At 47.4% G+C, this 21,856-nt stretch overlaps 1 pseudogene; it reads left to right on the forward strand.

The window, feature by feature from the left end:
• LOC121845239 overlaps window positions 1-21,856 on the forward strand; it is a 99,310-nt pseudogene that overhangs the window by 62,879 nt on the left and 14,575 nt on the right.

Here is a 21,856-nt window from a genome sequence, read left to right on the forward strand (position 1 = left end):
TAACACATGTATGTTTTATGAATTTTTATAATGAGTATTTCTGTTTTTGAATTTGGCGCTCTTCAATTTCACTGGATGTTGGCCAGGTGGGACGGTAGTATCCCACCCTCCCTAGAGAGGTTAAATCATAATAAAAACATAAAACACGTAGTTACGTTCTAGCTGCGGGTCCAGTTCTGACATTGTGTAGGCCTAACTGAGGCGACCCCGAAACCCGAGTTTCAGCTTGATAGGTCATTCGAAGCCGAGCAGCAACCTTAATTGGTGCTGAAAATCCACTTTTCCCGGGCGTTCTATGGGGTCCTTAAATAAGCTATCAAGAGACAGAAACATTGGGGTCCGTCTCTATGGGCCGAGGCGGTTTCAATCCACCCAGTCTTAAGACTCTGGGACTTTTCTAAATTACGTCATTTTCGTGATGGTAAAAATGAATTGAAGTTATTGCAAATGTACGAGGCTGTTTCTTGGTCTGAGAACTTTCTAGAGCCACATAACTCAACACGCGCTATCGACTTGAGCTCCAGAACAGGTTTCTAAAGTTTCAGAGCTCTAGGACTGACAGTTCTTTGATAATTCGAAAAAACAACTATTGCAGGCTCTGTGTCTCTAAGCCCCACAATGTGTCACTCCATCCTTGCTGTGTGTGTGTGTGTGAGAGAGTTTTTTTTTTTAAATATGATGGGAGAAATGACTGATTTACAGTTCATGAGGGTTGCCTAATCACACATATGAAGTTTTGGAAAGAGCTGACCTTTTAAACCCTTCGAAACAGCCTCTATGACCCCAATTTAAGGCACTTCCGGTTGACACAGGAAGCTGAAAGTGAACACATATCCTCCTTGGGGTAGGCTCTGACAAAATATTGAGCTTTAAGTCTTTACATTAAGAACTGACTGATTTACAGAGGGTTGAATGAGTGTGTGTTATTTCAGAAAATCACAAATTCTCGCAGCGCTCCGAACCCACCTTAACGGATTCATTTGAACATGCTGCAACTGGATCTATTTTTGGGGGAAAAAACACATTTCATTGACCGTCATCAATTGTACATTGTACGATTTCTCGTAAATTACAATAGATAAATGGCTGATTCTTTTTTTCCTGATACCATAGGTTCATGTCAAATTAGCGCTTTATTTTCGTTTTTGACCTTTAATCCCAGAAAAATGGCCTTAACTCAAAAAGTGTTGAGGCCTCAACGTCATCTTGTTTCTGGGCTAACAGCCCATTAGTCCAAACCTATGCTCACCAAGTTTCATCTTCGAAGTCTTTTCCATTTAGGAGAAATGGCCATGTCGTGATTGGTGATGTTTTGTACATTTGCAATAAGATTCCATGCACCATCTGGTGGAATTTACCGTGACAGAGGAAAAATGACCAACATTTTAAAAAATTGTAAAACGGAAACCGAATGTCCGAGAGACTTCGTTTGACTTCCCGGAAGATCTAGCTCTGGTGCATGGCCCGCCACCATCGGCAATTTTTTAAAAGCATTCACGGACGCCTAGTAAGGGACTGTACATTTGCAATATGGAGATTCTCATCGATCATACAGCAAATGCCGAAAAGTGCCCTTCATGTATGGAGGACTTCTGACCAGGGGCTATAGGGCTCTGGTCACATGACTTCCTGTTCTCTTCATAGTGGAGGACTGCTAAATAATATTTAGGTGTTAACTCCAACAAACACAAGTCACAACTTCTATAGGAGGGTTTTGTCTCTGAGAAATACTCACTCTAAAGCCAACAACTACAACTGTAAAACAGTGTCTCTCAGTCTGACTTCCTGCTAAGGGACAGAACTTGACTGGAGAAAGTTGCACTGTTTCATTGTGTGTGTTTCTTTAGAGTACATCACAGTTGATCTGATGGAAGACCTCTGCTCTTAGTCTGCTTCCCAGATGGCACCCTATCCTCTATATACTGCATTACCTTGGACCGGCGCCCTGGTTAAAAGTAGTGCACTGAACACGGTGCAAATTGGGACACAAGCTTAGATATATTCTACTGGAGATATGCTGTCTCAGAACCCAATTCACAGCTACTGCATCTTATAAAACTCCTTCCAGAGACCACAGGGACATTTTCTTCAGCGTCAGAACCCATTCACAGCTACTGCAATTTATATAACTCCTTCCAGAGACCACAGGGAGGTTTTCTTCAGCGTCAGGTAGCATTGATCCAGTCTGCAGGATGTTATCACTCAACAGCCCAACTTCTCCTGTTCTCTCATCCTCCCTTTACCTATTCTCTGTAATCTGGCCCTCCCAGGAAGACATATTTCTGAGTGGGTTCTGAGTTGGGAGCCAGACAGGAACGTAGTGCTGTAGCATTGTGCAGAGCTGGACAAAAGTAGTGCACTATATAGGGAATAGGGTGCGATTTGGGATGTAACCTCTGAGTGTGTAGTGGAGCCGTAGTGCTCATAGTTCAGAGAACTGAAACTTTTCAAATTATCAAACTCCTTCCAGAGACCACAGGGAGGTTTTTATCAGACGTTAGGTAGCATTGATGCAGTCTGCAGGATGTTGACTACTTTGACCAGAGCCAATAAAGCACTATTGGACCCAGAATATCTACAGCCTCTGATTGTGAGTGGGGATTGGACCCAGAACATCTATAGCCTCTGATTATGAGTGGGTATTGGACCCAGAACATCTACAGTCTCTGATTGTGAGTGGGTATTGGACCCAGAACACCTACAGCCTCTGATTGTGAGTGGGTATTGGACCCAGAACATCTACAGCCTCTGATTGTGAGTGGGTATTGGACCCAGAACATCTACAGCCTCTGATTGTGAGTGGGTATTGAACTAGGCCGTCCACAGCCTCTGATTGTGAGTGGGTATTGGATCCAGGCCACCTACAGCCTCTGATTGTGAGTGGGTAATGGACCCAGGCCGTCCACAGCCTCTGATTGTGAGTGGGTATTGAACTAGGCCGTCCACAGCCTCTGATTGTGAGTGGGTAATGGACCCAGAACATCTACAGCCTCTGATTGTGAGTGGGTATTGAACTAGGCCATCCACAGCCTCTGATTGTGAGTGGGTATTGGATCCAGGCCATCTACAGCCTCTGATTGTGAGTGGGTAATCCAGGCCGTCCACATCCCAGAGGCCACTGCTGTCGATCAGATCTCTTTTTATTCTATGCCGGGGCTTCTTTAATACATCAGATGTTTTCTCCTATTCATCATCCTTCTCTGACATATTTATTTCAAGTGGCTGAGTCTTCAAACAGCACCCCAAGTGGTTTAAAATGGTCACTTTGCTTAACGCCGGGAGACTGACGTTGTTCTATCACCTCTCTGAACTGGAGGGTTGAGATGCTGGCCCTGATGATAGGATTACGACCTAAATGGCACCCTATTCTCTACATAGTGCACTACTTATGATGGGGCTCTGGTCAAAAGTAGTGCACTATATACAGTAGGGAATAGGGTGAACGTTTGGGACGTAAACGAGGACTGTATGACTGGATCTACATGGTTATTTACTCAGTTGTCAAGGTGACGAGAAGGCTATACCTTGTGGTTGAATCAGCTCCAATATCACCCTGTCATTCTCTAACTGAATCAGCTCCAATATCACCCTGTCATTCTCTAACTAAATCAGCTCCAATATCACCCTGTCATTATGCCAGTAAATCAGCTCCAATGTCACCTTGTCATTATGTCACTAAATCAGCTCCAATGTCACCCTGTCATTCTCTAACTGAATCAGCTCCAATATCACCCAGTCATTCTCTAACTGAATCAGCTCCAATATCACCCAGTCATTATCTAACTAAATCAGCTCCAATATCACCCTGTCATTCTCTAACTGAATCAGCTCTCTTGTTGACCCACTATAGGTGCTGACTTCCTATCATGTTGCTATTTCCCTTGTCCTTCCTCTTGGATGTCCTTTCCCTTCCTCTTGGATGTTATTTCCCATCCTCTTGGATGTCCTTTCCCTTCCTCACGGTTGTTATTTTCTGTCCTCTTGGATGTTCTTTCCCTTCCTCTTGGATGTTCTTTCCCTTCCTCTCGGTTGTTATTTTCCGTCCTCTCAGAATATGAAGGCTGTCAGAGTGCACATTTTGAGCCTGTGACTCACTGATGATACGGAGACTGGCTCCGGTACTGCCAAGCTGGAGAAACAAAAACAACTTTTCAGGGATTGATCGAAGATAGGAAATTACGGTGTACTGACACATTAGGAAGATGGTGGCGAACTTCAAAACTGTCCAGATTGACCTGAGAAAACGCACAGATTGCTAAACTGCTTCAGACACAGCTAAGAGTTACACATTGCTTAGCGTATAGAGATATATTACATAAAAAATGCTCCACTTGTGGTTAAAGAGATTTCCATGTGTTGTGGTTCTGCAGGCCTTCGGCTGCATAACTGTAAAGCACTTTGTGACGCCTGCTGATGTAAAAAGGGCTTTATATTTATTCGATTTATTAACTTTGTCTTCCTCTCCAAGGGCCGGTGGCGGCGATCAGTGGTGAGGAAGACTCTGCCAGTCCTCTTCATCACGTCAACCATGGCATCATCACACCCTGTACCCTCAATGGCGAGGCTGACGAGGTGGTTATAGGAATGACCCATATACCTGTTATAGAGAAACCACAGTACTTCGGACACGGACACGACTGCAACACACCCACCACCTGTAAGTACTCTCTCTCTCTCTCTGTCTCTCTGTCCCTCTCTCTCTCTCTCTCTCTCTCTCTGCCCCCCCCTCTCTCTCTCTCTCTCTCTCTCTCTGTCCCTCTCTCTCTGTCCCTCTTTCTCTCTCTCTGTATCTCTCTCTCTCTCTGCCCCCCTCTCTCTCTCTCTATCTCTCTCTCTCTCTGTCCCTCTCTCTCTCTGTCCCTCTCTCTCTTTCTCTCTGTCCCTCTCTCTCTCTCTCTCTGTCCCTCTCTCTCTCTCTCTCTCTCTCTGTCCCTCTCTCTCCCTCGCTCTGTCCCTCTCTCTCTCTCTCTGTCCCTCTCTCTCTCTGTCCCTCTCTCTCTCTCTCTGTCCCTCTCTATCTCTCTCTGTCCCTCTCTATCTCTCTGTCCCTCTCTCTCTCTCTGTCCCTCTCTCTCTCTCTCTGTCCCACTCTCTCTCTCTGTCCCTCTCCCTCTCTCTGTCCCTCTCCCTCTCTCTGTCCCTCTCCCTCTCTCTGTCCCTCTCTCTCTCTGTCCCTCTCTTTCTCTGTCCCTCTCTTTCTCTGTCCCTCTCTCTATCTGTCCCTCTCTCTCTCTGTCCCTCTCTCTCTCTGTCTCTGTCCCTCTCTCTCTCTCTCTCTGTCCCTCTCTCTCTGTCCCTCTCTCTGTCTCTCTCTCTCTGTCCCTCTCTCTGTCTCTCTCTCTCTGTCCCTCTCTCTCTCTCTGTCGCTATCTCTCTGTCTCTCTCTCTCTGTCTCTCTCTCTCTCTATCTCTCTGTCTTTCTCTCTCTACTAGATGTTGGAACATTGCTGCGGGGACTTGCTTACATTCAGCCAGAATAGAGTTTGTGAGGTCGGGCACTGATGTTGGGGGTGATTAGGCCTGGCTCGCAGTCGGCGTTCCAATTCATCCCAATGGGATTGAGGTCAGGCTCTGCGCAGGCCGGTCAAGTTCTTCCACACAGATCTCAACAAACCATTTCTGTATGGACCTCGCATTGTGCATAGGGGCATTGTCATGCTGAAACAGGAAAGGGCCTTCCCCAAACTGTTACTACAAAGTTGGAAGCACAGAATTGTCTAGAATGTCACTGTATGCTGTAGTGTTACGATTTCCCTTCACTGGAACTAAGGGGCACGAACCATGAAAAACAGCCCCAGAACATTATTCCTCCTCCACCAAACTTTACAGTTGGCACAATGCATTGGGGCAGGTAGGGTTCTCCTGAAATCCGCCAAACCCAGATTCGTCCATCGCATTGCCAGATGGTGAAGTGTGATTCATCACTCCAGAGAACGAGTTTCCACTGCTCCAGAGTTCAATGGCGGCGAGCTTTACACCACTCCAGCCGGCGCTTGGCATTGCGCATGGTGATCTTAGGCTTGTATGATGCTATCCGGACATGGAAACCCATTTCATGAAGCTCCCGACAGACAGTTCTTGTGCTGACGTTGCTTCTAGAGGCAGTTTGGTAACTCGGTAGTGAGTGTTGCAACCGAGTACCGACTATTTTTACATGCCACGCGCTTTAGCACTCAGCGGTCCCGTTCTGTGAGTTGTGGCCTACCACTTCACAGCTGTTGCTCCTAGACAAATCCACTTCACAATAATAGCACTTACAGTTGACCGGGGCAGCTCTAGCAGGGCAGAAATTTGGTGAACTGACTTGTTGGAAAGGTGGCATCCTATGACAGTGCCATGTTGAAAGTCACTGAGCTCTTCAGTAAGGCCATTCTACTGCCAATGTTTGTCTATGGAGATTGCATGGCGGTGTGCTGGAGTTGATACACCTGTCAGCAACGGGTGTGGCTGAAATAGCCAAATCCACTCATTTGAATATACTCAAAACTTTAGTGTGGATAGGGTATTTCTCTGGTCTTGAAACACCAGAATGTAGCCTTGCCACTTCCCATACTTATGCTAATTAAAGCATTTCAGTTTGGTTTAATTTGTCTCCATTGTTCATCTCCTGTGTATTCCTCACCACGAAAGGTTTTGAATTAATATCTTAAATATTTGATATTTTGTTGTATTTTCTCAATTAAATATCAGTTCTTGGACCAGACTAATTCAGTTGCCCAGTTAGTTAGTTACTCTGCCAATCACCAGACTAATTCAGAGGCCCAGTTAGTTAGTTACTCTGCCAATCACCAGACTAATTCAGAGGCCCAGTTAGTTAGTTACTCTGCCAATCACCAGACTAATTCAGAGGCCCAGTTAGTTAGTTACTCTGCCAATCACCAGACTAATTCAGAGGCCCAGTTAGTTAGTTCCTCTGCCAATCACCAGACTAATTCAGAGGCCCAGTTAGTTAGTTACTCTGCCAATCACCAGACTAATTCAGAGGCCCAGTTAGTTAGTTACTCTGCCAATCACCAGACTAATGCAGAGGCCCAGTTAGTTAGTTACTCTGCCAATCACCAGACTAATTCAGAGGCCCAGTTAGTTAGTTAATCTGCCAATCACCAGACTAATTCAGAGGCCCAGTTAGTTAGTTCCTCTGCCAATCACCAGACTAATTCAGAGGCCCAGTTAGTTAGTTCCTCACCAGACTAATTCAGTGGCCCAGTTAGTTAGTTACTCTGCCAATCACCAGACTAATGCAGAGGCCCACTTAGTTAGTTTCTCACCAGAACTAATGCTTGATTCCTTCCTTTCTATTTCCGACTCTCAGATCTCAGGGAGTTAGGGTTGTATCCCAAAGGGCACCCTGTTCCCTAAGTAGTGGACTAGTCCTATATACCGTGCTATCTGAAGAGCAGGGCAGGCTGGGTATTGATCTTAGACACTCATTTTCCTCAGTGATGTGCTAACTGAAGAGCAGGGCAGGCTGGGTATTGATCTTAGACACTCTTTGATCTGTCTGCATAAGTACAGTAAATGCGGGTCCCAAATGGCACCCTATTCCCTACATAGTGCACTCCTCAAGGGCTCTTTTCAAAAGCAGTGCACTATGTAGGGAATAGTTTACCATTTGGAACGTAGGCCTATATGAAACTGGTTTGGCTAAGCTCCCTTCCTCTCTAATTGGAATGAATGGAAACATAATTTCCCAGTTTTGAAATATGAGTTTGGAAATGAAAGGCGGGTGCCGTATTATCTTCAGGATGAATTCACCATCTGCGTCTTAGCTGGTTATCTTTCCTTTAAAAGAGTATGTGTCCTCAGGCAGAGGGGGTTTAGTGCCTCTGCTCTACAGAGGTATGTCATCATATAGGCCCAAATTACAACCTACTCCAGAACTAGTGGACTACTTCTGACCAGAACTTAATGGGCCCTGGTCAACAGTAGGAATAGGGCGTTGGTTTAAAGTAGTGCACTATGTAGGGAATAGGGCTCTGGTTTAAAGTAGTGCACTATGTAGGGAATAGGGCTCTGGTCTAAAGTAGTGCACTATGTAGGGAATAGGGCTCTGGTCAACAGTAGTGCACTATGTAGGGAATAGGGCTCTGGTCTAAAGTATTGCACTATGCAGGGAATAGGGCTCTGGTCTATAGTAGTGCACTATGTAAGGAATAGGGCTCTGGTTTAAAGTAGTGCACTATGTAGGGAATAGGGCTCTGGTCTAAAGTAGTGCACTATGTAGGGAATATAGTCCCATTCAAGTTTATCATCTTGTTTAGACAGCACTACCACTCTATATCAGACAACCACCACTCTATATCAGACAGCACCACCACCATATCAGACAGCACCACCACCACTCTATATCAGACAGCACCACCACCACTCTATATCAGACAGCAACACCACTCTATATATCAGACAGCACCACCACTCTATATCAGACAGCACCACCACTCTATATCAGACAGCACCACCACCACTCTATATCAGACAGCACCACCACTCTATATCAGACAGCACCACCACCACTCTATATCAGACTATATCAGACAGCACCACCACTCTACCATCAGACAGCACCACCACTCTATATCAGACAGCACCACCACTCTATATCAGACAGCACCACCACTCTATATCAGACAGCACCACCACTCTATATCAGACAGCAACACCACTCTATATCAGACAGCACCACCACTCTATATCAGACAGCACCACCACCAGCACCACCACTCTATATCAGACAGCACCACCACTCTACATCAGACAGCACCACCACTCTATATCAGACAGCACCACCACTCTATATCAGACAGCACCACCACTCTATATCAGACAGCACCACCACTCTACATCAGACAGCACCACCACTCTATATCAGACAGCACCACCACTCTACATCAGACAGCACCACCACTCTATATCAGACAGCACCACCACTCTATATCAGACAGCACCACCACTCTATATCAGACACCACCACTCTATATCAGACAGCACCACCACTCTATCCACCACTCTATATCAGACAGCACCACCACTCTACATCAGACAGCACCACCACCACTCTATATCAGACAGCACCACCACTCTATCTCACCACTCTATATCAGACACCACCTATATCCACCACTCTATATCAGACAGCACCACCACTCTATATCAGACAGCACCACCACCACCACTCTATATCAGACAGCACCACCACTCTATATCAGACAGCACCACCACTCTACATCAGACAGCACCACCACTCTATATCAGACACCACCACTCTATATCAGACAGCACCACCACTCTATATCAGACAGCACCACCACTCTATCAGACAGCACCACCACTCTCAGACAGCACCACCACTCTATCAGACAGCACCACCACTCTATATCAGACAGCAACCACCACTCTATATCAGACAGCACCACCACTCTATATCAGACAGCACCACCACTCTATATCAGACAGCACCACCACTCTATATCAGACAGCACCACCACTCTATATCAGACAGCACCACCACTCAGACAGCACCACCACTATATCAGACAGCACCACCACTCTATATCAGACAGCACCACCACTCTATATCAGACAGCACCACCACTCTATATCAGACAGCACCACCACTCAGACAGTATCAGACAGCACCACCACTCTATATCAGACAGCACCACCACTCTATATCAGACAGCACCACCACATCAGACAGCACCACCACTCTCAGACAGCACCTCACTCTATCAGACAGCAGACCACCACTCTCTATATCAGACAGCACCACCTCTCCCTCCAGACTCACTCTGTCTGTGTGTGTTTGTCCCTCCAGACTCACTCTGTCACTCTATATTTGTCCCCTCCAGACTCACTCTGTCTGTGTGTTTGTCCCCTCCAGACTCACTCTGTCTGTGACTCACTCTGTCTGTGTGTGTTTGTCCCCTCCAGACTCACTCTGTCTGTGTGTGTTTGTCCCCTCTCAGACTCACTCTGTTTGTATGTGTTTGTCCCCTCCAGACTCACTCTGTCTGTGTGTTTGTCCCCTCCAGACTCACTCTGTCTGTGTGTTTGTCCCCTCCAGACTCACTCTGTCTGTGTGTTTGTCCCCTCCAGACTCACTCTGTCTGTGTGTGTTTGTCCCCTCCAGACTCACTCTGTCTGTGTGTTTGTCCCCTCCAGACTCACTCTGTCTGTCTGTGTGTTTGTCCCCTCCAGACTCACTCTGTCTCTGTCTGTGTGTGTTTGTCCCCTCCAGACTCACTCTGTCTGTGTGTGTTTGTCCCCTCCAGACTCACTCTGTCTGTGTGTTTGTCCCCTCCAGACTCACTCTGTCTGTGTGTTTGTCCCCTCCAGACTCACTCTGTCTGTATGTGTTTGTCCCCTCCAGACTCACTCTGTCTGTGTGTTTGTCCCCAGACATACAGCACATTAAGCGCAGGACATCCTCCTGAAGTGGGAGCTGGGAGACTCTGTCTGGGGCAGACTTCGGGAAGGTCTTCCTGGCTGAGTGCTCCAGACAACCTGATCCCCCTCAAGGATACCATGCTGGTGGCTGTCAAGTCTGTGAGGAGACTCACTCTGGATCCCCCAAACAGACACACTACTGTCTGTGGTAAATGGTTCTCATTAGGTGGATCCCCCAAACAGACACAGTACTGTCTGTGGTAAATGGTTCTCATTAGGTGGGATCCCCCAAACAGACACAGTACTGTCTGTGGTAAATGGTTCTCATTAGGAGGGATCCCCCAAACAGACACAGTACTGTCTGTGGTACAGCTGTCTGTGGTAAACAGGTACTGTCTGTGTGTGGGGTGGGAAAGGAATGGTGTCTGTCTGTGGGAAAGGAATGGTGTCTGTTGTGGGGTGGGAAAGGAATGGTGTCTATTGTGGGAAAGGAGTGGTGTCTGCTGTGGGGTGGGAAAGGAATGGTGTCAGTTGTGGGAAAGGAATGGTGTCAGTTGTGGGAAAGGCCTCCAATGGTGTCTGTTGTGTGGTGGAAAAGGAATGGCGTCTGTTGTGGGAAAGGAATGGTGTCTGTTGTGTGGTGGGAAAGAACGGTGTCTGTTGTGGGAAAGGAATGGTGTCTGGTGTGGGGTGGGGTGGGAAAGGAATGGTGTCTGTTGTGGGGTGGGAAAGGAATGGTGTCTGTTGTGGGGTGGGAAAGGAATGGTGTCTGTTGTGGGGTGGGAAAGGAATGGTGTCTGTTGTGGGGTGGGAAAGGAATGGTGTCTGTTGTGGGAAAGGAATGGTGTCTGTTGTGGGAAAGGAATGGTGTCTGTTGTGGGAAAGGAATGGTGTCTGTTGTGTGGTGGGAAAGGAATGGTGTCTGTTTTGGTGGTGGGAAAGGAACGGTGTCTGTTGTGGGAAAGGAATGGTGTCTGTTGTGGGGTGGGAAAGGAATGGTGTCTGTTGTGGGAAAGGAATGGTGTCTGTGGGAAAGGAATGGTGTGGGAAAGGAATGGTGTCTGTTGTGTGTGTGGGAAAGGAATGGTGTCTGTTGTGTGGTGGGAAAGGAATGGTGTCTGTTGTGGGAAAGGAATGGTGTCTGTTGTGGGAAAGGAACGGTGTCTGTTGTGGGAAAGGAATGGTGTCTGTGGGGGGGAAAGGAATGGTGTCTGTTGTGGGGTGGGAAAGGAATGGTGTCTGTTGTGGGGTGGGAAAGGAATGGTGTCTGTTGTGGGGTGGGAAAGGAATGGTGTCTGTGTGGGGTGGGAAAGGAATGGTGTCTGTTGGTGGGAAAGGAATGGTGTCTGTTGTGGGAAAGGAATGGTGTCTGTTGTGTGGTGGGAAAGGAACGGTGTCTGTTGTGTGGTGGGAAAGGAACGGTGTCTGTTGTGGGAAAGGAATGGTGTCTGTTGTGGGAAAGGAACGGTGTCTGTTGTGGGAAAGGAACGGTGTCTGTTGTGGGAAAGGAACGGTGTCTGTGGTGGGAAAGGAACGGTGTCTGTGGTGGGAAAGGAACGGTGTCTGTTGTGTGATGGGAAAGGAACGGTGTCTGTTGTGTGTTGGGAAAGGAACGGTGTCTGTTGTGGGAAAGGAATGGTGTCTGTTGTGGGAAAGGAATGGTGTCTGTTGTGGGAAAGGAATAGTGTCTGTTGTGGGAAAGGAACGGTGTCTGTTGTGTGTTGGGAAAGGAACGGTGTCTGTTGTGGGAAAGGAATGGTGTCTGTTGTGGGAAAGGAACGGTGTCTGTTGTGGTGGGAAAGGAATGGTGTCTGTTGTGGGGAAAGGAACAGTGTCTGTTGTGGGAAAGGAACGGTGTCTGTTGTGTGGTGGGAAAGGAACGGTGTCTGTTGTGGGAAAGGAACGGTGTCTGTTGTGGGAAAGGAACGGTGTCTGTTGTGTGGTGGGAAAGGAACGGTGTCTGTTGTGGGAAAGGAATGGTGTCTGTTGTGTGGGAAAGGAACGGTGTCTGTTGTGGGAAAGGAATGGTGTCTGTTGTGGGAAAGGAACGGTGTCTGTTGTGTGGTGGGAAAGGAACGGTGTCTGTTGTGGGAAAGGAATGGTGTCTGTTGTGTGTTGGGAAAGGAACGGTGTCTGTTGTGGGAAAGGAACGGTGTCTGTTGTGGGAAAGGAACGGTGTCTGTTGTGGGAAAGGAACGGTGTCTGTTGTGTGATGGGAAAGGAACGGTGTCTGTTGTGTGTTGTGGGAAAGGAACGGTGTCTGTTGTGGGAAAGGAATGGTGTCTGTTGTGGGAAAGGAATAGTGTCTGTTGTGGGAAAGGAACGGTGTCTGTTGTGTGTTGGGAAAGGAACGGTGTCTGTTGTGGGAAAGGAATGGTGTCTGTTGTGGGAAAGGAACGGTGTCTGTTGTGGGAAAGGAATGGTGTCTGTTGTGGGAAAGGAATGGTGTCTGTTGTGGGAAAGGAATGGTGTCTGTTGTGGGAAAGGAATGGTGTCTGTTGTGGGAAAGGAATGGTGTCTGTTGTGGGGGAAAGGAACGGTGTCTGTTGTGGGAAAGGAACGGTGTCTGTTGTGGGAAAGGAATGGTGTCTGTGGTGGGAAAGGAACGGTGTCTGTTGTGTGTGGGAAAGGAACGGTGTCTGTTGTGGGAAAGGAATGGTGTCTGTTGTGTGGGGGAAAGGAAAGGTGTCTGTTGTGTGGTGGGAAAGGAACGGTGTCTGTTGTGGGAAAGGAATGGTGTCTGGTGTGTGGGAAAGGAACGGTGTCTGTTGTGTGGTGGCTGTCTGTGTGGTGGGAAAGGAACGGTGTCTGTTGTGTGGTGGGAAAGGAACGGTGTCTGTTGTGTGTGGTGGGAAAGGAACGGTGTCTGTTGTGTTGTGGGAAAGGAACGGTGTCTGTTGTGGGAAAGGAACGGTGTCTGTTGTGTGGTGGGAAAGGAATGGTGTCTGTTGTGTGTGGGAAAGGAATGGTGTCTGTTGTGGGAAAGGAATGGTGTCTGTTGTGTGTGGGAAAGGAACGGTGTCTGTTGTGGGAAAGGATGGTGTATGTTGTGGGAAAGGAATGGTGTCTGTTGTGGGAAAGGAACGGTGTCTGTTGTGGGAAAGGAACGGTGTCTGTTGTGGGAAAGGAACGGTGTCTGTTGTGGGAAAGGAATGGTGTCTGTTGTGGGAAAGGAATGGTGTCTGTTGTGGGAAAGGAACGGTGTCTGTTGTGTGTGGGAAAGGAATGGTGTCTGTTGTGGGAAAGGAATGGTGTCTGTGTGTGGGAAAGGAACGGTGTCTGTTGTGGGAAAGGAACGGTGTCTGTTGTGGGAAAGGAATGGTGTCTGTTGTGTGTTGGGAAAGGAACGGTGTCTGTTGTGGGAAAGGAACGGTGTCTGTTGTGGGAAAGGAACGGTGTCTGTTGTGGGAAAGGAACGGTGTCTGTTGTGGGAAAGGAACGGTGTCTGTTGTGTGGTGGGAAAGGAACGGTGTCTGTTTGCGTTCAAACACTTTTATCTTCTTCCATCTCCGTTGGAATAGAATATAAAACAGAATATCACTTTATGTCAACCAACTGAAACCCTGCAGTTCTCTTCCTGTTATTATCGTGTCTAAGCACTCGTAGTTATTATGTTGGACTGACGCCCAGAGGAGAAACATTTACTGAGAGTGTATCCTCAATGGCATCCTATTCCCTGTGTAGTGCACTTCATTTGCATCCTATTCCCTGTGTAGTGCACTACATTTGCATCCTATTCCCTGTGTAGTGCACTACATTTGCATCCTATTCCCTATGTAGTGCACTACATTTGACCAAGGTCCATAGGGGCTCTGGGAAAAAATAGTGCACTATAAAGGGATTAGGATGCCAGTGTGGATGCATTCTCAGTAAATGTTTCTCCTCTGGGTCCAGACAGTTTGTTTAGAGGAGTCACCAGAACACTGTGACCCTGCTGTCTGGTATTACTGGTCCAGACAGTCACCAGAACACTGTGACGTCTGGTATTACTGGTCCAGACAGTTTGTTTAGAGGAGTCACCAGAACACTGTGACCATGCTGTCTGGTAATACTGGTCCAGACAGTCACCAGAACACTGTGACCATGCTGTCTGGTATTACTGGTCCAGACAGTCACCATGCTGTCTGGTATTACTGGTCCAGACAGTCACCAGAACACTGTGACCCTGCTGTCTGGTATTACTGGTCCACACAGTTTGTTTAGAGGAGTCACCAGAACACTGTGACCATGCTGTCTGGTATTACTGGTCCAGACAGTCACCAGAACACTGTGACCGTGCTGTCTGGTATTACTGGTCCAGACAGTCACCAGAACACTGTGACCCTGCTGTCTGGTATTACTGGTCCAGACAGTCACCAGAACACTGTGACCCTGCTGTCTGGTATTACTGGTCCACACAGTTTGTTTAGAGGAGTCACCAGAACACTGTGACCATGCTGTCTGGTATTACTGGTCCAGACAGTCACCAGAACACTGTGACCATGCTGTCTGGTATTACTGGTCCAGACAGTCACCAGAACACTGTGACCGTGCTGTCTGGTATTACTGGTCCAGACAGTCACCAGAACACTGTGACCCTGCTGTCTGGTATTACTGGTCCAGACAGTCACCAGAACACTGTGACCATGCTGTCTGGTATTACTGGTCTAGACCGTCACCAGAACACTGTGACCATGCTGTCTGGTATTACTGGTCCAGACAGTTTGTTTAGAGGAGTCACCAGAACACTGTGACCATGCTGTCTGGTATTACTGGTCCAGACAGTCACCAGAACACTGTGACCATGCTGTCTGGTATTACTGGTCTAGACAGTCACCAGAACACTGTGACCGTGCTGTCTGGTATTACTGGTCCACACAGTTTGTTTAGAGGAGACACCAGAACACTGTGACCATGCTGTCTGGTATTACTGGTCCAGACAGTCACCAGAACACTGTGACCGTGCTGTCTGGTATTACTGGTCCAGACAGTCACCAGAACACTGTGACCCTGCTGTCTGGTATTACTGGTCCAGACAGTCACCAGAACACTGTGACCATGCTGTCTGGTATTACTGGTCTAGACCGTCACCAGAACACTGTGACCATGCTGTCTGGTATTACTGGTCCAGACAGTTTGTTTAGAGGAGTCACCAGAACACTGTGACCATGCTGTCTGGTATTACTGGTCCAGACAGTCACCAGAACACTGTGACCATGCTGTCTGGTATTACTGGTCTAGACAGTCACCAGAACACTGTGACCGTGCTGTCTGGTATTACTGGTCCACACAGTTTGTTTAGAGGAGACACCAGAACACTGTGACCATGCTGTCTGGTATTACTGGTCCAGACAGTCACTAGAACACTGTGACCCTGCTGTCTGGTATTACTGGTCCAGACAGTCACCAGAATAGTGTGACCCTGCCATCTGGCTACGTTACTGAGTGATGAGGGGATGTTACTGAGTGATGAGGGGATGTTACTGAGTGATGAGGGGATGTTACTGAGTGATGAGGGGATGTTACTGAGTGATGAGGGGACGTTACTGAGTGATGAGGGGACGTTACTGAGTGATGAGGGGACGTTACTGAGTGATGAGGGGACGTTACTGAGTGATGAGGGGATGTTACTGAGTGATGAGGGGATGTTACTGAGTGATGAGGGGATGGACTGAGTGATGAGGGGATGTTTCTGAGTGATGAGGGGATGTGTTGTTTCTGAGTGATGAGGGGATGTGTTGTTACTGAGTGATGAGGGGATGTGTTGTTTCTGAGTGATGAGGGGATGTGTTGTTACTGAGTGATGAGGGGATGTGTTGTTTCTGAGTGATGAGGGGATGTTACTGAGTGATGAGGGGATGTGATGTTACTGAGTGATTAGGGGATGTTACTGAGTGATTAGGGGATGTGATGTTACTGAGTGATGAGGGGATGTTACTGAGTGATGAGAGGATGGGATGTTACTGTGTGATTAGGGGGTGTTTCTGAGTGATGAGGGGATGTTACTGAGTGATGAGGGGATGTTACTGAGTGATGAGGGGATGTGTTGTTGATTCACTGTTGTGGTCATCCTGTCTGGGTTGGCGCCCCCCTTGGGTTGTGCCATGGCGGAGATCTTTGTGGGCTATACTCAGCCTTGTCTCAGGATGGTAAGTTGGTGGTTGAAGATATCCCTCTAGTGGTGTGGGGGCTGTGCTTTGGCAAAGTGGGTGGGGTTATATCCTTCCTGTTTGGCACTGTCCGGGGGTGACCTCGGATGGGGCCACAGTGTCTCCTGACCCCTCCTGTCTCAGCCTCCAGTATTTATGCTGCAGTAGTTTATGTGTCGGGGGCTGGGGTCAGTTTGTTATATCTGGAGAACTTCTCCTGTCCTATTCGGTGTCCTGTGTGAATCTAAGTGTGTGTTCTCTAATTCTCTCCTTCTCTCTTTCTTTCTCTCTCTCGGAGGACCTGAGCCCTAGGACCTGAGCTCCAGGACTACCTGACATGATGACTCCTTGCTGTCCCCAGTCCACCTGGCCATGCTGCTGTTCCAGTTTCAACTGACCTGAGCCCTAGGACCATGCCCCAGGACTACCTGACATGATGACTCCTTGCTGTCCCCAGTGCACCTGGCCATGCTGCTGCTCCAGTTTCAACTTCCACCTGACTGTGCTGCTGCTCCAGTTTCAACTGTTCTGCCTTATTATTATTCGACCATGCTGGTCATTTATGAACATTTGAACATCTTGGCCATGTTCTGTTATAATCTCCACCTGGCACAGCCAGAAGAGGACTGGCCACCCCACATAGCCTGGTTCCTCTCTAGGTTTCTTCCTAGGTTTTGGCCTTTCTAGGGAGTTTTTCCTAGCCACCGTGCTTCTACACCTGCATTGCTTGCTGTTTGGGGTTTTAGGCTGGGTTTCTGTACAGCACTTTGAGATATCAGCTGATGTACGAAGGGCTATATAAATAAATTTGATTTGATTTGTTACTGAGTGATGCAGGGATGTTACTGAGTGATGAGGGGATGTTACTGAGTGATTAGGGAATGTTACTGAGTGATGAGGGGATGTGATGTTACTGAGTGATGAGAGGATGGGATGTTACTGTGTGATGAGGGGATGTTCCTGAGTGATGAGGGGTTGTTACTGAGTGATGAGGGGATGTGTTGTTACTGAGTGATGAGGGGATGTTACTGAGTGATGAGGGGATGTTACTGAGTGATGAGGGGATGTGTTGTTACTGAGTGATGAGGGGATGTTACTGAGTGATGAGGGGATGTTACTGAGTGATGAGGGGATGTGTTGTTACTGAGTGATGAGGGGATGTTACTGAGTGATGAGGGATGTTACTGAGTGATGAGGGGATGTGATGTTACTGAGTGATGAGGGGATGTTACTGAGTGATGAGGTGTTTTTTAGGTTTGTATAACTGAAGACCTACTGGTAATTTACAGACATCATCCAGCAGAATACGAACAGTACATCTCTCTTCTTCCCAGACCCTGAAGGACCTCAACCTGTCTGTTGTCTATAAGATGTCTGATATCAATGTGTTTACTACTACAGTAGTACCAGCAGTAAAACAACAGTACTTCTCTATCATCCACAGACCCTGAAACCATCAGTGTGTCCCTTTGGTTCCCAGAGCCTGAAGGACCCCAACCTGTCTGTTGTCTATATGCTGTAGTTCCGTCTGTAAACCAACAGTACTTCTCCATCTCATCCACAGACCCTGAAACCAACAGCGTATCCCTTTGGTTCCCAGAGCCTGAAGGACCCCAACCTGTCAGCCAGAAAAGACTTCCAGAGAGAAGCTGAGCTGCTCACCAACCTCCAGCACGACCACATTGTTAAGTTCTATGGGGTCTGTGTGGATGGAGATCCCCTCATCATGGTGTTTGAGTACATGAAGCATGGGGACCTCAACAAGTTCCTCAGGTAGTGGTATAGGAACAATGCTGGTACACAGGGGCGCCTCTTTGGTTTTAGAAGTGGGGGGGACATAACCTGACGGGAGGTCTGGAATATTTGGGGGGAATCTAAAGCTAATTTCCTGCATTTTTACACAATCCAACATGCCGTCTCTATTTAGAACAAAGAGAAAGCAAAAATGTCCACAGTTATCAAGCTAATGTAAGAGATCAAACTCCTCTTTCTCTACTCCTCCTCTGTCTCTACTACTCCTCTGTTCTGTTTCGTATCTCTCTCTCCAGAGTCCACATGGTCCAGACGGCCATCCTCTACATACTGTATAGATGGAGGTTTATGTTTTTCTCTCTTCAGAGTCCATGGTCCAGATGGCCAGCCTCTACAGACTGTATAGATGAAGGTTTATGTTTCTCTCTCTCCAGAGTCCATGGTCCAGATGGCCAGCCTCTACATACTGTATAGATGAAGGTTTATGTTTCTCTCTCTTCAGAGTCCAAGCTCCAGATGGCCAGCCTCTACAGACTGTATAGATGAAGGTTTATGTTTCTCTCTCTCCAGAGTCCATGGTCCAGATGGCCAGCCTCTACATACTGTATAGATGAAGGTTTATGTTTCTCTCTCTTCAGAGTCCAAGCTCCAGATGGCCAGCCTCTACATACTGTATAGATGAAGGTTTATGTTTCTCTCTCTTCAGAGTCCAAGCTCCAGATGGCCAGCCTCTACATACTGTATAGATGAAGGTTTATGTTTCTCTCTCTTCAGAGTCCAAGCTCCAGATGGCCAGCCTCTACATACTGTATAGATGAAGGTTTATGTTTCTCTCTCTTCAGAGTCCAAGCTCCAGATGGCCAGCCTCTACAGACTGTATAGATGAAGGTTTATGTTTCTCTCTCTCCAGAGTCCATGGTCCAGATGCTATGATCCTTGTGGATGGCCATCCCATTCAAACTGACGGAGAGCTGGGTCTGTCCCAGATGTTACACATCGCTACCCAGATCTCAGCCGGCATTGTGTACCTGGCCTCCCAGCACTTTGTCCACAGAGACCTGGCCACCAGGAACTGTCTAGTGGGCAACGGGCTGTTGGTGAAGATAGGAGACTTCGGGATGTCCAGAGACATCTACAGCACAGACTACTACAGGGTAAGGACTCATGTATGGATGGACAATAGCATTTGGACTGAGAGATTTGATAATTTATGAACACCTGTGCCATGTCCTTTAACTTCTTAGTGATCCATTCCCGCTCGAATCCTGGTAACGGGATTGATTTGACAACATCCAGTGAAATTGCAGCGCACCAAATTCAAAAACAGAAATATTCATAATAAGAATTCATTAAACATACAAGTGTTATGCATCAAAATACAGCTAAACTTGTTGTTCATCAAATCAAATCAAATTTATTTATATAGCCCTTCGTACATCAGCTGATATCTCAAAGTGCTGTACAGAAACCCAGCCTAAAACCCCAAACAGCAAGCAATGCAGGTGTAGAAGCACGGTGGCTAGGAAAAACTCCCTAGAAAGGCCAAAACCTAGGAAGAAACCTAGAGAGGAACCAGGCTATGTGGGGTGGCCAGTCCTCTTCTGGCTGTGCCGGGTGGAGATTATAACAGAACATGGCCAAGATGTTCAAATGTTCATAAATGACCAGCATGGTCGAATAATAATAAGGCAGAACAGTTGAAACTGGAGCAGCAGCACAGTCAGGTGGAAGTTGAAACTGGAGCAGCAGCATGGCCAGGTGGACTGGGGACAGCATGGAGTCATCATGTCAGGTAGTCCTGGGGCATGGTCCTAGGGCTCAGGTCAGTTGAAACTGGAACAGCAGCATGGCCAGGTGGACTGGGGACAGCAAGGAGTCATCATGTCAGGTAGTCCTGGAGCTCAGGTCCTAGGGCTCGGGTCCTCCGAGAGAGAGAAAGAAAGAGAGAAGGAGAGAATTAGAGAACGCACACTTAGATTCACACAGGACACCGAATAGGACAGGAGAAGTACTCCAGATATAACAAACTGACCCCAGCCCCCGACACATAAACTACTGCAGCATAAATACTGGAGGCTGAGACAGGAGGGGTCAGGAGACACTGTGGCCCCATCCGAGGTCACCCCGGACAGGGCCAAACAGGAAGGATATAACCCCACCCACTTTGCCAAAGCACAGCCCCCACACCACTAGAGGGATATCTTCAACCACCAACTTACCATCCTGAGACAAGGCTGAGTATAGCCCACAAAGAACTCCGCCACGGCACAACCCAAGGGGGGCGCCAACCCAGACAGGATGACCACAACAGTGAATCAACCCACTCAGGTGACGCACCCCCTCCAGGGACGGCATGAGAGAGCCCCAGTAAGCCAGTGACCCAGCCCCTGTAATAGGGTTAGAGGCAGAGAATCCCAGTGGAAAGAGGGGAACCGGCCAGGCAGAGACAGCAAGGGCGGTTCGTTGCTCCAGAGCCTTTCCGTTCACCTTCCCACTCCTGGGCCAGACTACACTCAATCATATGACCCACTGAAGAGATGAGTCTTCAGTAAAGACTTAAAGGTTGAGACCGAGTTTGCGTCTCTGACATGGGTAGGCAGACCGTTCCATAAAAATGGAGCTCTATAGGAGAAAGCCCTGCCTCCAGCTGTTTGCTTAGAAATTCTAGGGACAATTAGGAGGCCTGCGTCTTGTGACCGTAGGGTACGTGTAGGTATGTACAGCAGGACCAAATCAGAGAGATAAGTAGGAGCAAGCCCATGTAATGCTTTGTAGGTTAGCAGTAAAACCTTGAAATCAGCCCTTGCTTTGACAGGAAGCCAGTGTAGAGAGGCTAGCACTGGAGTAATATGATCAAATTTTTGGTTCTAGTCAGGATTCTAGCAGCCGTATTTAGCACTAACTGAAGTTTATTTAGTGCTTTATCCGGGTAGCCGGAAAATAGAGCATTGCAGTAGTCTAACCTAGAAGTGACAAAAGCATGGATTAATTTTTCTGCATCATTTTTGGACAGAAAGTTTCTGATTTTTGCAATGTTACGTAGATGGAAAAAAGATGTCCTTGAAATGGTCTTGATATGTTCTTCAAAAGAGAGATCAGGGTCCAGAGTAACGCCGAGGTCCTTCACAGTTTTATTTGAGACGACTGTACAACCATTAAGATTAATTGTCAGATTCAACAGAATATCTCTTTGTTTCTTGGGACCTAGAACAAGCATCTCTGTTTTGTCCGAGTTTAATAGTAGAAAATTTGCAGCCATCCACTTCCTTATGTCTGAAACACATGCTTCCAGCGAGGGCAATTTTGGGGCTTCACCATGTTTCATTGAAATGTACAGCTGTGTGTCATCCGCATAGCAGTGAAAGTTTACATTATGTTTTCGAATAACATCCCCAAGAGGTAAAATATATAGTGAGAACAATAGTGGTCCTAAAACGGAACCTTGAGGAACACCGAAATTTACAGTTGATTTGTCAGAGGACAAACCATTCACAGAGACAAACTGATATCTTTCCGACAGATAAGATCTAAACCAGGCCAGAACTTGTCCGTGTAGACCAATTTGGGTTTCCAATCTCTCCAAAAGAATG

Source organism: Oncorhynchus tshawytscha, unplaced genomic scaffold, assembly GCF_018296145.1.
Source record: "Oncorhynchus tshawytscha isolate Ot180627B unplaced genomic scaffold, Otsh_v2.0 Un_contig_4862_pilon_pilon, whole genome shotgun sequence".
Classification (NCBI taxonomy): Eukaryota; Metazoa; Chordata; class Actinopteri; order Salmoniformes; family Salmonidae; genus Oncorhynchus; species Oncorhynchus tshawytscha.